The following is a 16,657-nucleotide window of genomic DNA, read 5'->3' as shown; positions in this document are numbered from 1 at the left end:
TACCTCCTGAAATCTGTTTCCTGCAATTCTGCCTTGCTTTCAAATCCTCTTCGTGGCCTTCCCTCAATATATTTGAGGACGAGAGTTATGATTTATAACTCTGCAGGTTTGTGAATTGCAGTGCCCCTGAGCTCCATTTTTCAACTCGCTTTCTTGGGAGCTGGCCGCAAAAGCGCAGGATTGCTTCAGGCCCTATTCTGGTTCCGGGCGGAAGGCTGAGCCTGTGGTTAATTCTTCTTCCTGATGGGAAAATAGAGTGACCTGTGCCTGTCCCAACACCTAGAGCTAGTGTCTCATTGGTTCCCCCTCTTCCCGTTCATCCTCAGGACAAATTGTAACCTGTACGGAACAGGAGGTTAAAGGTGCTGATTCTCCAAGGAGGGAGATTGCTAGTAAAGCGGCTGGAATGGCGAACCCGAGCACAAGGAGATGAGAAATGAGGTGCGTTTTGGAAACCTTTCCCGATCACACGGTGCACCATCTTCTGGGTTTCTCATGCATGTTTTCGAAGTAGGAAGATGCCCTTGAACCTGGAGATTTGGGACCCATGGGATGGGAACCACGCAGTATTACTTTAAAGGGTCTGCGTTTGCTCACCCAACCTCACCAAACCTCTCAGCCCCAAGAGTGTCCACACTTATGTCTCAATCAGCTGTGGGTCTAGATATGGTCAATCCAGGTGGCATCACAGTTCATGAACGAATTTAGTAAGAATTTCTCTCTCTTTCACTGTCTTTGTTTCACGGGTTTTTAAAAGTGATTGATTTTTATAAAGGGGTTTAGCTGCTTTTCACTGCTGTGTTTATGCCGCTTTACACCCACTTGACTCACTTACAGAGAGATATCAATACATAGGTTTTAACATTCTTACTAGTCAGATATATTCTTGGGCGGTGAATAGGGGGTGTTGAGTCCAGTTCACTGAGCAAGGAGTAGGTCGTGTCTATTACATATTGGGTTTACGGAACGGTCTCTGAGCTAATTTGAAACCCTTCTTTTATGCATCACCCCACCTCACCTTTCCCGTTAAGCAGCCATAGTGTGTTTTCTAAACGTGTGACTCTGTTCTGTTTTGTAATTCAGTTCAAGGGTCGCGGTTTTTACATTCCCCCTATAAGTGATATCTTATGATAAGTGTCTTTTTCTGTGTGACTTATTTCACTTAGAATCGTCGTACCTAAATCCACTCATCATGCTGCTACTAGCCTTATGACGTTGATTTCATGGCTGAGTGATATTCCATTGTACATAAGGACCACAACTTCTTTATCCATTTTTCTCTTTCCTGGGATATTTAGGGTGTAACGAAGTGGAGGTTCTTGTCAACAGAGCAGCCCTAAACTTTGGGGTGCCTGTGTCTTGCTGATTTTTAGTTTTCCCAATTTATACGCCCATGAGTGGAAGTGCCCTATGCTCTCTAAGCTGAGTTTTTTCGATGTTTCAGGACACACCGTACACTTCTCCAGAGTGGCTGTTGGCAATTTACATCCCGCCCATCAGCGTAGCAAGGCTCCCGTTTCTCCATGGCCTGTCCTGCATTTCTGGTTTTGACACTTTATTCAGCATGGCCCTTTTGACCGATGGGAAGCGAGACTTCTTTGTAGCGCTGATTTGCCTTTCCAGGTTGCTTGGTTGGCCAAAAAGGGCGTATGCGTTTTTTCCTGAATATATTCAGGAAAAAACGCATACGCCCTTTTTGGCCAAGGGCATCATTGTCGAGGATTTGCCGCTTTTCCCGTGCTTTAAATGCGATTTTAATCTACCTCCTGAAATCTGTTTCCTGCAATTCTTCCGTGCTTTCAAATCCTCTTCGTTGCCTTCCCTCAATATATTTGAGGACGAGAGTTATCATTTATAACTCTGCAGGTTTGTGAATTGCAGTGCCCCTGAGCTCCATTTTTCAACTCGCTTTCTTGGGAGCTGGCCGCAAAAGCGCAGGATTGCTTCAGGTCCTATTTTGGTCCCGGGCGGCAGGCTGAGCCTGTGGTTAATTCTTCTTCCTGATGGGAAAATAGAGTGACCTGTGCCTGTCCCAACACCTAGAGCTAGTGTCTCATTGGTTCCCCCTCTTCCCGTTCATCCTCAGGACAAATTGCAACCTGTACGGAACAGGAGGTTAAAGGTGCTGATTCTCCAAGGAGGGAGATTGCTAGTAAAGCGGCTGGAATGGGGAACCCGAGCACAAGGAGGTGAGAAATGAGGTGCGTTTTAGAAACCTTTCCCGATCACACGGTGTACCATCTTCTGGGTTTCTCATGCATGTTTTCGATGTAGGAAGATGCCCTTGAATCTGGAGATTTGGGACCCATGCGATGGGTACCACGCAGTATTACTCTAAAGGGTCTGCGTTTGCTCACCCAACCTCAACAAACCTCTCAGCCCCAAGAGTGTCCACCCTTATGTCTCAATCAGCTGTGGGTCTAGATATGGTCAATCCAGGTGGCATCACAGCCCCTGAACGAATTTAGTAAGAATTTCTCTCTCTTTCACTGTCTTTGTTTCACGGGTTTTTAAAAGTGATTGATTTTTATAAAGGGATTAACTGCTTTTCACTGCTGTGTGTATGCCGCTTTACACCCACTTGACTCACTTACAGAGTGATATCAATACATAGGTTTTAACATTCTTATTAGTCAGATATATACTGGGGCGGTGAATAGGGGGTGTTGAGTCCAGTTCACTGAGCAAGGAGTAGGTCGTGTCTATTACATATTGGGTTTATGGAACGGTCTCTGAGCTAATTTGAAACCCTTCTTTTATGCATCACCCCACCTCACCTTTCCCGTTAAGCAGCCATAGTGTGTTTTCTAAACGTGTGACTCTGTTCTGTTTTGTAATTCAGTTCAAGGGTAGCAATTTTTACATTCCCTCTATAAGTGATATCTTATGATAAGTGTCTTTTTCTGTGTGAATTATTTCACTTAGAATCGTCGTACCTAAATCCACTCATCATGCTGCTACTAGCCTTATGACGTTGATTTCATGGCTGAGTGATATTCCATTGTACATAAGGACCACAACTTCTTTATCCAGTTTTCTCTTTCCTGGGATATTTAGGGTGTAACGAGTTGGAGGTTGTTGTCAACAGAGCAGCCCTAAACTTTGGGGTGCCTGTGTCTTGCTGATTTTTAGTTTTCCCAATTTATACGCCCATGAGTGGAAGTGCCCTATGCTCTCTAAGCTGAGTTTTTTCGATGTTTCAGGACACACCGTACACTTCTCCAGAGTGGCTGTTGGCAATTTACATCCCGCCCATCAGCGTAGCAAGGCTCCCGTTTCTCCATGGCCTGTCCTGCATTTCTGGTTTTGACACTTTATTCAGCATGGCCCTTTTGACCGATGGGAAGCGAGACTTCTTTGTAGCTCTGATTTGCCTTTCCAGGTTGCTTGGTTGGCCAAAAAGGGCGTATGCGTTTTTTCCTGAATATATTCAGGAAAAAACGCATACGCCCTTTTTGGCCAAGGGCATCATTGTCGAGGATTTGCCGCTTTTCCCGTGCTTTAAAGGCGATTTTAATCTACCTCCTGAAATCTGTTTCCTGCAATTCTTCCGTGCTTTCAAATCCTCTTCGTGGCCTTCCCTCAATATATTTGAGGACGAGAGTTATGATTTATAACTCTGCAGGTTTGTGAATTGCAGTGCCCCTGAGCTCCATTTTTCAACTCGCTTTCTTGGGAGCTGGCCGCAAAAGCGCAGGATTGCTTCAGGCCCTATTCTGGTTCCGGGCGGAAGGCTGAGCCTGTGGTTAATTCTTCTTCCTGATGGGAAAATAGAGTGACCTGTGCCTGTCCCAACACCTAGAGCTAGTGTCTCATTGGTTCCCCCTCTTCCCGTTCATCCTCAGGACAAATTGCAACCTGTACGGAACAGGAGGTTAAAGGTGCTGATTCTCCAAGGAGGGAGATTGCTAGTAAAGCGGCTGGAATGGCGAACCCGATCACAAGGAGATGAGAAATGAGGTGCGTTTTGGAAACCTTTCCCGATCACACGGTGCACCATCTTCTGGGTTTCTCATGCATGTTTTCGAAGTAGGAAGATGCCCTTGAACCTGGAGATTTGGGACCCATGGGATGGGAACCACGCAGTATTACTTTAAAGGGTCTGCGTTTGCTCACCCAACCTCACCAAACCTCTCAGCCCCAAGAGTGTCCACACTTATGTCTCAATCAGCTGTGGGTCTAGATATGGTCAATCCAGGTGGCATCACAGTTCCTGAACGAATTTAGTAAGAATTTCTCTCTCTTTCACTGTCTTTGTTTCACGGGTTTTTAAAAGTGATTGATTTTTATAAAGGGGTTTAGCTGCTTTTCACTGCTGTGTTTATGCCGCTTTACACCCACTTGACTCACTTACAGAGAGATATCAATACATAGGTTTTAACATTCTTACTAGTCAGATATATTCTTGGGCGGTGAATAGGGGGTGTTGAGTCCAGTTCACTGAGCAAGGAGTAGGTCGTGTCTATTACATATTGGGTTTACGGAACGGTCTCTGAGCTAATTTGAAACCCTTCTTTTATGCATCACCCCACCTCACCTTTCCCGTTAAGCAGCCATAGTGTGTTTTCCTAACGTGTGACTCTGTTCTGTTTTGTAATTCAGTTCAAGGGTCGCGGTTTTTACATTCCCCCTATAAGTGATATCTTATGATAAGTGTCTTTTTCTGTGTGACTTATTTCACTTAGTATCGTCGTACCTAAATCCACTCATCATGCTGCTACTAGCCTTATGACGTTGATTTCATGGCTGAGTGATATTCCATTGTACATAAGGACCACCACTTCTTTATCCATTTTTCTCTTTCCTGGGATATTTAGGGTGTAACGAAGTGGAGGTTCTTGTCAACAGAGCAGCCCTAAACTTTGGGGTGCCTGTGTCTTGCTGATTTTTAGTTTTCCCAATTTATACGCCCATGAGTGGAAGTGCCCTATGCTCTCTAAGCTGAGTTTTTTCGATGTTTCAGGACACACCGTACACTTCTCCAGAGTGGCTGTTGGCAATTTACATCCCGCCCATCAGCGTAGCAAGGCTCCCGTTTCTCCATGGCCTGTCCTGCATTTCTGGTTTTGACACTTTATTCAGCATGGCCCTTTTGACCGATGGGAAGCGAGACTTCTTTGTAGCGCTGATTTGCCTTTCCAGGTTGCTTGGTTGGCCAAAAAGGGCGTATGCGTTTTTTCCTGAATATATTCAGGAAAAAACGCATACGCCCTTTTTGGCCAAGGGCATCATTGTCGAGGATTTGCCGCTTTTCCCGTGCTTTAAATGCGATTTTAATCTACCTCCTGAAATCTGTTTCCTGCAATTCTTCCGTGCTTTCAAATCCTCTTCGTTGCCTTCCCTCAATATATTTGAGGACGAGAGTTATCATTTATAACTCTGCAGGTTTGTGAATTGCAGTGCCCCTGAGCTCCATTTTTCAACTCGCTTTCTTGGGAGCTGGCCGCAAAAGCGCAGGATTTCTTCAGGTCCTATTTTGGTCCCGGGCGGCAGGCTGAGCCTGTGGTTAATTCTTCTTCCTGATGGGAAAATAGAGTGACCTGTGCCTGTCCCAACACCTAGAGCTAGTGTCTCATTGGTTCCCCCTCTTCCCGTTCATCCTCAGGACAAATTGCAACCTGTAAGGAACAGGAGGTTAAAGGTGCTGATTCTCCAAGGAGGGAGATTGCTAGTAAAGCGGCTGGAATGGGGAACCCGAGCACAAGGAGATGAGAAATGAGGTGCGTTTTACAAACCTTTCCCGATCACACGGTGCTCCATCTTCTGGGTTTCTCATGCATGTTTTCGAAGTAGGAAGATGCCCTTGAACCTGGAGATTTGGGACCCATGGGATGGGAACCACGCAGTATTACTTTAAAGGGTCTGCGTTTGCTCACCCAACCTCACCAAACCTCTCAGCCCCAAGAGTGTCCACCCTTATGTCTCTATCAGCTGTGGGTCTAGATATGGTCAATCCAGGTGGCATCACAGCCCCTGAACGAATTTAGTAAGAATTTCTCTCTCTTTCACTGTCTTTGTTTCACGGGTTTTTAAAAGTGATTGATTTTTATAAAGGGGTTTAGCTGCTTTTCACTGCTGTGTGTATGCCGCTTTACACCCACTTGACTCACTTACAGAGTGATATCAATACATAGGTTTTAACATTCTTACTAGTCAGATATATTCTTGGGCGGTGAATAGGGGGTGTTGAGTCCAGTTCACTGAGCAAGGAGTAGGTCGTGTCTATTACATATTGGGTTTATGGAACGGTCTCTGAGCTAATTTGAAACCCTTCTTTTATGCATCACCCCACCTCACCTTTCCCGTTAAGCAGCCATAGTGTGTTTTCTAAACGTGTGACTCTGTTCTGTTTTGTAATTCAGTTCAAGGGTAGCAATTTTTACATTCCCTCTATAAGTGATATCTTAGGATAAGTGTCTTTTTCTGTGTGACTTATTTCACTTAGAATCGTCGTACCTAAATCCACTCATCATGCTGCTACTAGCCTTATGACGTTGATTTCATGGCTGAGTGATATTCCATTGTACATAAGGACCACAACTTCTTTATCCAGTTTTCTCTTTCCTGGGATATTTAGGGTGTAACGAAGTGGAGGTTCTTGTCAACAGAGCAGCCCTAAACTTTGGGGTGCCTGTGTCTTGCTGATTTTTAGTTTTCCCAATGTATACGCCCATGAGTGGAAGTGCCCTATGCTCTCTAAGCTGAGTTTTTTCGATGTTTCAGGACACACCGTACTCTTCTCCAGAGTGGCTGTTGGCAATTTACATCCCGCCCATCAGCGTAGCAAGGCTCCCGTTTCTCCATGGCCTGTCCTGCATTTCTGGTTTTGACACTTTATTCAGCATGGCCCTTTTGACCGATGGGAAGCGAGACTTCTTTGTAGCGCTGATTTGCCTTTCCAGGTTGCTTGGTTGGCCAAAAAGGGCGTATGCGTTTTTTCCTGAATATATTCAGGAAAAAACGCATACGCCCTTTTTGGCCAAGGGCATCATTGTCGAGGTTTTGCTGCTTTTCCCGTGCTTTAAAGGCGATTCGAATCTACCTCCTGAAATCTGTTTCCTGCAATTCTGCCTTGCTTTCAAATCCTCTTCGTGGCCTTCCCTCAATATATTTGAGGACGAGAGTTATGATTTATAACTCTGCAGGTTTGTGAATTGCAGTGCCCCTGAGCTCCATTTTTCAACTCGCTTTCTTGGGAGCTGGCCGCAAAAGCGCAGGATTTCTTGAGGCGCTATTCTGGTTCCGGGCGGCAGGCTGAGCCTGTGGTTAATTCTTCTTCCTGATGGGAAAATAGAGTGACCTGTGCCTGTCCCAACACCTAGAGCTAGTGTCTCATTGGTTCCCCCTATTCCCGTTCATCCTCAGGACAAATTGCAACCTGTAAGGAACAGGAGGTTAAAGGTGCTGATTCTCCAAGGAGGGAGATTGCTAGTAAAGCGGCTGGAATGGGGAACCCGAGCACAAGGAGATGAGAAATGAGGTGCGTTTTACAAACCTTTCCCGATCACACGGTGCTCCATCTTCTGGGTTTCTCATGCATGTTTTCGAAGTAGGAAGATGCCCTTGAACCTGGAGATTTGGGACCCATGGGATGGGAACCACGCAGTATTACTTTAAAGGGTCTGCGTTTGCTCACCCAACCTCACCAAACCTCTCAGCCCCAAGAGTGTCCACCCTTATGTCTCTATCAGCTGTGGGTCTAGATATGGTCAATCCAGGTGGCATCACAGCCCCTGAACGAATTTAGTAAGAATTTCTCTCTCTTTCACTGTCTTTGTTTCACGGGTTTTTAAAAGTGATTGATTTTTATAAAGGGGTTTAGCTGCTTTTCACTGCTGTGTGTATGCCGCTTTACACCCACTTGACTCACTTACAGAGTGATATCAATACATAGGTTTTAACATTCTTACTAGTCAGATATATTCTTGGGTGGTGAATAGGGGGTGTTGAGTCCAGTTCACTGAGCAAGGAGTAGGTCGTGTCTATTACATATTGGGTTTATGGAACGGTCTCTGAGCTAATTTGAAACCCTTCTTTTATGCATCACCCCACCTCACCTTTCCCGTTAAGCAGCCATAGTGTGTTTTCTAAACGTGTGACTCTGTTCTGTTTTGTAATTCAGTTCAAGGGTAGCAATTTTTACATTCCCTCTATAAGTGATATCTTAGGATAAGTGTCTTTTTCTGTGTGACTTATTTCACTTAGAATCGTTGTACCTAAATCCAATCATCATGCTGCTACTAGCCTTATGACGTTGATTTCATGGCTGAGTGATATTCCAGTGTACATAAGGACCACAACTTCTTTATCCAGTTTTCTCTTTCCTGGGATATTTAGGGTGTAACGAAGTGGAGGTTCTTGTCAACAGAGCAGCCCTAAACTTTGGGGTGCCTGTGTCTTGCTGATTTTTAGTTTTCCCAATTTATACGCCCATGAGTGGAAGTGCCCTATGCTCTCTAAGCTGAGTTTTTTCGATGTTTCAGGACACACCGTACACTTCTCCAGAGTGGCTGTTGGCAATTTACATCCCGCCCATCAGCGTAGCAAGGCTCCCGTTTCTCCATGGCCTGTCCTGCATTTCTGGTTTTGACACTTTATTCAGCATGGCCCTTTTGACCGATGGGAAGCGAGACTTCTTTGTAGCGCTGATTTGCCTTTCCAGGTTGCTTGGTTGGCCAAAAAGGGCGTATGCGTTTTTTCCTGAATATATTCAGGAAAAAACGCATACGCCCTTTTTGGCCAAGGGCATCATTGTCGAGGTTTTGCTGCTTTTCCCGTGCTTTAAAGGCGATTCGAATCTACCTCCTGAAATCTGTTTCCTGCAATTCTGCCTTGCTTTCAAATCCTCTTCGTGGCCTTCCCTCAATATATTTGAGGACGAGAGTTATGATTTATAACTCTGCAGGTTTGTGAATTGCAGTGCCCCTGAGCTCCATTTTTCAACTCGCTTTCTTGGGAGCTGGCCGCAAAAGCGCAGGATTGCTTCAGGCCCTATTCTGGTTCCGGGCGGAAGGCTGAGCCTGTGGTTAATTCTTCTTCCTGATGGGAAAATAGAGTGACCTGTGCCTGTCCCAACACCTAGAGCTAGTGTCTCATTGGTTCCCCCTCTTCCCGTTCATCCTCAGGACAAATTGTAACCTGTACGGAACAGGAGGTTAAAGGTGCTGATTCTCCAAGGAGGGAGATTGCTAGTAAAGCGGCTGGAATGGCGAACCCGAGCACAAGGAGATGAGAAATGAGGTGCGTTTTGGAAACCTTTCCCGATCACACGGTGCACCATCTTCTGGGTTTCTCATGCATGTTTTCGAAGTAGGAAGATGCCCTTGAACCTGGAGATTTGGGACCCATGGGATGGGAACCACGCAGTATTACTTTAAAGGGTCTGCGTTTGCTCACCCAACCTCACCAAACCTCTCAGCCCCAAGAGTGTCCACACTTATGTCTCAATCAGCTGTGGGTCTAGATATGGTCAATCCAGGTGGCATCACAGTTCATGAACGAATTTAGTAAGAATTTCTCTCTCTTTCACTGTCTTTGTTTCACGGGTTTTTAAAAGTGATTGATTTTTATAAAGGGGTTTAGCTGCTTTTCACTGCTGTGTTTATGCCGCTTTACACCCACTTGACTCACTTACAGAGAGATATCAATACATAGGTTTTAACATTCTTACTAGTCAGATATATTCTTGGGCGGTGAATAGGGGGTGTTGAGTCCAGTTCACTGAGCAAGGAGTAGGTCGTGTCTATTACATATTGGGTTTACGGAACGGTCTCTGAGCTAATTTGAAACCCTTCTTTTATGCATCACCCCACCTCACCTTTCCCGTTAAGCAGCCATAGTGTGTTTTCTAAACGTGTGACTCTGTTCTGTTTTGTAATTCAGTTCAAGGGTCGCGGTTTTTACATTCCCCCTATAAGTGATATCTTATGATAAGTGTCTTTTTCTGTGTGACTTATTTCACTTAGAATCGTCGTACCTAAATCCACTCATCATGCTGCTACTAGCCTTATGACGTTGATTTCATGGCTGAGTGATATTCCATTGTACATAAGGACCACAACTTCTTTATCCATTTTTCTCTTTCCTGGGATATTTAGGGTGTAACGAAGTGGAGGTTCTTGTCAACAGAGCAGCCCTAAACTTTGGGGTGCCTGTGTCTTGCTGATTTTTAGTTTTCCCAATTTATACGCCCATGAGTGGAAGTGCCCTATGCTCTCTAAGCTGAGTTTTTTCGATGTTTCAGGACACACCGTACACTTCTCCAGAGTGGCTGTTGGCAATTTACATCCCGCCCATCAGCGTAGCAAGGCTCCCGTTTCTCCATGGCCTGTCCTGCATTTCTGGTTTTGACACTTTATTCAGCATGGCCCTTTTGACCGATGGGAAGCGAGACTTCTTTGTAGCGCTGATTTGCCTTTCCAGGTTGCTTGGTTGGCCAAAAAGGGCGTATGCGTTTTTTCCTGAATATATTCAGGAAAAAACGCATACGCCCTTTTTGGCCAAGGGCATCATTGTCGAGGATTTGCCGCTTTTCCCGTGCTTTAAATGCGATTTTAATCTACCTCCTGAAATCTGTTTCCTGCAATTCTTCCGTGCTTTCAAATCCTCTTCGTTGCCTTCCCTCAATATATTTGAGGACGAGAGTTATCATTTATAACTCTGCAGGTTTGTGAATTGCAGTGCCCCTGAGCTCCATTTTTCAACTCGCTTTCTTGGGAGCTGGCCGCAAAAGCGCAGGATTGCTTCAGGTCCTATTTTGGTCCCGGGCGGCAGGCTGAGCCTGTGGTTAATTCTTCTTCCTGATGGGAAAATAGAGTGACCTGTGCCTGTCCCAACACCTAGAGCTAGTGTCTCATTGGTTCCCCCTCTTCCCGTTCATCCTCAGGACAAATTGCAACCTGTACGGAACAGGAGGTTAAAGGTGCTGATTCTCCAAGGAGGGAGATTGCTAGTAAAGCGGCTGGAATGGGGAACCCGAGCACAAGGAGATGAGAAATGAGGTGCGTTTTAGAAACCTTTCCCGATCACACGGTGTACCATCTTCTGGGTTTCTCATGCATGTTTTCGATGTAGGAAGATGCCCTTGAATCTGGAGATTTGGGACCCATGCGATGGGTACCACGCAGTATTACTCTAAAGGGTCTGCGTTTGCTCACCCAACCTCAACAAACCTCTCAGCCCCAAGAGTGTCCACCCTTATGTCTCAATCAGCTGTGGGTCTAGATATGGTCAATCCAGGTGGCATCACAGCCCCTGAACGAATTTAGTAAGAATTTCTCTCTCTTTCACTGTCTTTGTTTCACGGGTTTTTAAAAGTGATTGATTTTTATAAAGGGATTAACTGCTTTTCACTGCTGTGTGTATGCCGCTTTACACCCACTTGACTCACTTACAGAGTGATATCAATACATAGGTTTTAACATTCTTATTAGTCAGATATATACTGGGGCGGTGAATAGGGGGTGTTGAGTCCAGTTCACTGAGCAAGGAGTAGGTCGTGTCTATTACATATTGGGTTTATGGAACGGTCTCTGAGCTAATTTGAAACCCTTCTTTTATGCATCACCCCACCTCACCTTTCCCGTTAAGCAGCCATAGTGTGTTTTCTAAACGTGTGACTCTGTTCTGTTTTGTAATTCAGTTCAAGGGTAGCAATTTTTACATTCCCTCTATAAGTGATATCTTATGATAAGTGTCTTTTTCTGTGTGAATTATTTCACTTAGAATCGTCGTACCTAAATCCACTCATCATGCTGCTACTAGCCTTATGACGTTGATTTCATGGCTGAGTGATATTCCATTGTACATAAGGACCACAACTTCTTTATCCAGTTTTCTCTTTCCTGGGATATTTAGGGTGTAACGAGTTGGAGGTTGTTGTCAACAGAGCAGCCCTAAACTTTGGGGTGCCTGTGTCTTGCTGATTTTTAGTTTTCCCAATTTATACGCCCATGAGTGGAAGTGCCCTATGCTCTCTAAGCTGAGTTTTTTCGATGTTTCAGGACACACCGTACACTTCTCCAGAGTGGCTGTTGGCAATTTACATCCCGCCCATCAGCGTAGCAAGGCTCCCGTTTCTCCATGGCCTGTCCTGCATTTCTGGTTTTGACACTTTATTCAGCATGGCCCTTTTGACCGATGGGAAGCGAGACTTCTTTGTAGCTCTGATTTGCCTTTCCAGGTTGCTTGGTTGGCCAAAAAGGGCGTATGCGTTTTTTCCTGAATATATTCAGGAAAAAACGCATACGCCCTTTTTGGCCAAGGGCATCATTGTCGAGGATTTGCCGCTTTTCCCGTGCTTTAAAGGCGATTTTAATCTACCTCCTGAAATCTGTTTCCTGCAATTCTTCCGTGCTTTCAAATCCTCTTCGTGGCCTTCCCTCAATATATTTGAGGACGAGAGTTATGATTTATAACTCTGCAGGTTTGTGAATTGCAGTGCCCCTGAGCTCCATTTTTCAACTCGCTTTCTTGGGAGCTGGCCGCAAAAGCGCAGGATTGCTTCAGGCCCTATTCTGGTTCCGGGCGGAAGGCTGAGCCTGTGGTTAATTCTTCTTCCTGATGGGAAAATAGAGTGACCTGTGCCTGTCCCAACACCTAGAGCTAGTGTCTCATTGGTTCCCCCTCTTCCCGTTCATCCTCAGGACAAATTGCAACCTGTACGGAACAGGAGGTTAAAGGTGCTGATTCTCCAAGGAGGGAGATTGCTAGTAAAGCGGCTGGAATGGCGAACCCGATCACAAGGAGATGAGAAATGAGGTGCGTTTTGGAAACCTTTCCCGATCACACGGTGCACCATCTTCTGGGTTTCTCATGCATGTTTTCGAAGTAGGAAGATGCCCTTGAACCTGGAGATTTGGGACCCATGGGATGGGAACCACGCAGTATTACTTTAAAGGGTCTGCGTTTGCTCACCCAACCTCACCAAACCTCTCAGCCCCAAGAGTGTCCACACTTATGTCTCAATCAGCTGTGGGTCTAGATATGGTCAATCCAGGTGGCATCACAGTTCCTGAACGAATTTAGTAAGAATTTCTCTCTCTTTCACTGTCTTTGTTTCACGGGTTTTTAAAAGTGATTGATTTTTATAAAGGGGTTTAGCTGCTTTTCACTGCTGTGTTTATGCCGCTTTACACCCACTTGACTCACTTACAGAGAGATATCAATACATAGGTTTTAACATTCTTACTAGTCAGATATATTCTTGGGCGGTGAATAGGGGGTGTTGAGTCCAGTTCACTGAGCAAGGAGTAGGTCGTGTCTATTACATATTGGGTTTACGGAACGGTCTCTGAGCTAATTTGAAACCCTTCTTTTATGCATCACCCCACCTCACCTTTCCCGTTAAGCAGCCATAGTGTGTTTTCCTAACGTGTGACTCTGTTCTGTTTTGTAATTCAGTTCAAGGGTCGCGGTTTTTACATTCCCCCTATAAGTGATATCTTATGATAAGTGTCTTTTTCTGTGTGACTTATTTCACTTAGTATCGTCGTACCTAAATCCACTCATCATGCTGCTACTAGCCTTATGACGTTGATTTCATGGCTGAGTGATATTCCATTGTACATAAGGACCACCACTTCTTTATCCATTTTTCTCTTTCCTGGGATATTTAGGGTGTAACGAAGTGGAGGTTCTTGTCAACAGAGCAGCCCTAAACTTTGGGGTGCCTGTGTCTTGCTGATTTTTAGTTTTCCCAATTTATACGCCCATGAGTGGAAGTGCCCTATGCTCTCTAAGCTGAGTTTTTTCGATGTTTCAGGACACACCGTACACTTCTCCAGAGTGGCTGTTGGCAATTTACATCCCGCCCATCAGCGTAGCAAGGCTCCCGTTTCTCCATGGCCTGTCCTGCATTTCTGGTTTTGACACTTTATTCAGCATGGCCCTTTTGACCGATGGGAAGCGAGACTTCTTTGTAGCGCTGATTTGCCTTTCCAGGTTGCTTGGTTGGCCAAAAAGGGCGTATGCGTTTTTTCCTGAATATATTCAGGAAAAAACGCATACGCCCTTTTTGGCCAAGGGCATCATTGTCGAGGATTTGCCGCTTTTCCCGTGCTTTAAATGCGATTTTAATCTACCTCCTGAAATCTGTTTCCTGCAATTCTTCCGTGCTTTCAAATCCTCTTCGTTGCCTTCCCTCAATATATTTGAGGACGAGAGTTATCATTTATAACTCTGCAGGTTTGTGAATTGCAGTGCCCCTGAGCTCCATTTTTCAACTCGCTTTCTTGGGAGCTGGCCGCAAAAGCGCAGGATTTCTTCAGGTCCTATTTTGGTCCCGGGCGGCAGGCTGAGCCTGTGGTTAATTCTTCTTCCTGATGGGAAAATAGAGTGACCTGTGCCTGTCCCAACACCTAGAGCTAGTGTCTCATTGGTTCCCCCTCTTCCCGTTCATCCTCAGGACAAATTGCAACCTGTAAGGAACAGGAGGTTAAAGGTGCTGATTCTCCAAGGAGGGAGATTGCTAGTAAAGCGGCTGGAATGGGGAACCCGAGCACAAGGAGATGAGAAATGAGGTGCGTTTTACAAACCTTTCCCGATCACACGGTGCTCCATCTTCTGGGTTTCTCATGCATGTTTTCGAAGTAGGAAGATGCCCTTGAACCTGGAGATTTGGGACCCATGGGATGGGAACCACGCAGTATTACTTTAAAGGGTCTGCGTTTGCTCACCCAACCTCACCAAACCTCTCAGCCCCAAGAGTGTCCACCCTTATGTCTCTATCAGCTGTGGGTCTAGATATGGTCAATCCAGGTGGCATCACAGCCCCTGAACGAATTTAGTAAGAATTTCTCTCTCTTTCACTGTCTTTGTTTCACGGGTTTTTAAAAGTGATTGATTTTTATAAAGGGGTTTAGCTGCTTTTCACTGCTGTGTGTATGCCGCTTTACACCCACTTGACTCACTTACAGAGAGATATCAATACATAGGTTTTAACATTCTTACTAGTCAGATATATTCTTGGGTGGTGAATAGGGGGTGTTGAGTCCAGTTCACTGAGCAAGGAGTAGGTCGTGTCTATTACATATTGGGTTTATGGAACGGTCTCTGAGCTAATTTGAAACCCTTCTTTTATGCATCACCCCACCTCACCTTTCCCGTTAAGCAGCCATAGTGTGTTTTCTAAACGTGTGACTCTGTTCTGTTTTGTAATTCAGTTCAAGGGTAGCAATTTTTACATTCCCTCTATAAGTGATATCTTAGGATAAGTGTCTTTTTCTGTGTGACTTATTTCACTTAGAATCGTCGTACCTAAATCCAATCATCATGCTGCTACTAGCCTTATGACGTTGATTTCATGGCTGAGTGATATTCCATTGTACATAAGGACCACAACTTCTTTATCCAGTTTTCTCTTTCCTGGGATATTTAGGGTGTAACGAGTTGGAGGTTGTTGTCAACAGAGCAGCCCTAAACTTTGGGGTGCCTGTGTCTTGCTGATTTTTAGTTTTCCCAATTTATACGCCCATGAGTGGAAGTGCCCTATGCTCTCTAAGCTGAGTTTTTTCGATGTTTCAGGACACACCGTACACTTCTCCAGAGTGGCTGTTGGCAATTTACATCCCGCCCATCAGCGTAGCAAGGCTCCCGTTTCTCCATGGCCTGTCCTGCATTTCTGGTTTTGACACTTTATTCAGCATGGCCCTTTTGACCGATGGGAAGCGAGACTTCTTTGTAGCGCTGATTTGCCTTTCCAGGTTGCTTGGTTGGCCAAAAAGGGCGTATGCGTTTTTTCCTGAATATATTCAGGAAAAAACGCATACGCCCTTTTTGGCCAAGGGCATCATTGTCGAGGTTTTGCTGCTTTTCCCGTGCTTTAAAGGCGATTCGAATCTACCTCCTGAAATCTGTTTCCTGCAATTCTGCCTTGCTTTCAAATCCTCTTCGTGGCCTTCCCTCAATATATTTGAGGACGAGAGTTATGATTTATAACTCTGCAGGTTTGTGAATTGCAGTGCCCCTGAGCTCCATTTTTCAACTCGCTTTCTTGGGAGCTGGCCGCAAAAGCGCAGGATTGCTTCAGGCCCTATTCTGGTTCCGGGCGGAAGGCTGAGCCTGTGGTTAATTCTTCTTCCTGATGGGAAAATAGAGTGACCTGTGCCTGTCCCAACACCTAGAGCTAGTGACTCATTGGTTCCCCCTCTTCCCGTTCATCCTGAGGACAAATTGCAACCTGTACGGAACAGGAGGTTAAAGGTGCTGATTCTCCAAGGAGGGAGATTGCTAGTAAAGCGGCTGGAATGGCGAACCCGAGCACAAGGAGATGAGAAATGAGGTGCGTTTTGGAAACCTTTCCCGATCACACGGTGCACCATCTTCTGGGTTTCTCATGCATGTTTTCGAAGTAGGAAGATGCCCTTGAACCTGGAGATTTGGGACCCATGGGATGGGAACCACGCAGTATTACTTTAAAGGGTCTGCGTTTGCTCACCCAACCTCACCAAACCTCTCAGCCCCAAGAGTGTCCACACTTATGTCTCAATCAGCTGTGGGTCTAGATATGGTCAATCCAGGTGGCATCACAGTTCCTGAACGAATTTAGTAAGAATTTCTCTCTCTTTCACTGTCTTTGTTTCACGGGTTTTTAAAAGTGATTGATTTTTATAAAGGGGTTTAGCTGCTTTTCACTGCTGTGTTTATGCCGCTTTACACC

At 45.3% G+C, this 16,657-nt stretch overlaps 1 long non-coding RNA gene across 2 annotated transcripts in view; it reads left to right on the top strand.

The window, feature by feature from the left end:
* Positions 1-16,280, top strand: part of LOC309631903 — a 241,457-nt gene extending 225,177 nt beyond the window's left edge. For both annotated transcript variants that reach the window (XR_014246635.1, XR_014246636.1), the window contains exon 2: positions 16,165-16,280. This is a non-coding gene — a long non-coding RNA (uncharacterized lncRNA). The remainder of the gene's footprint in view (positions 1-16,164) is intronic.
* Positions 16,281-16,657: the final 377 nt, after the last annotated feature.

This window comes from Balaenoptera borealis (assembly GCF_965194805.1).
Source record: "Balaenoptera borealis genome assembly, chromosome: 7".
Lineage (NCBI taxonomy): Eukaryota > Metazoa > Chordata > Mammalia > Artiodactyla > Balaenopteridae > Balaenoptera > Balaenoptera borealis.
Note: the sequence above shows the minus strand (reverse complement) of the source record. Positions and strands in the feature narration are given on the sequence as shown.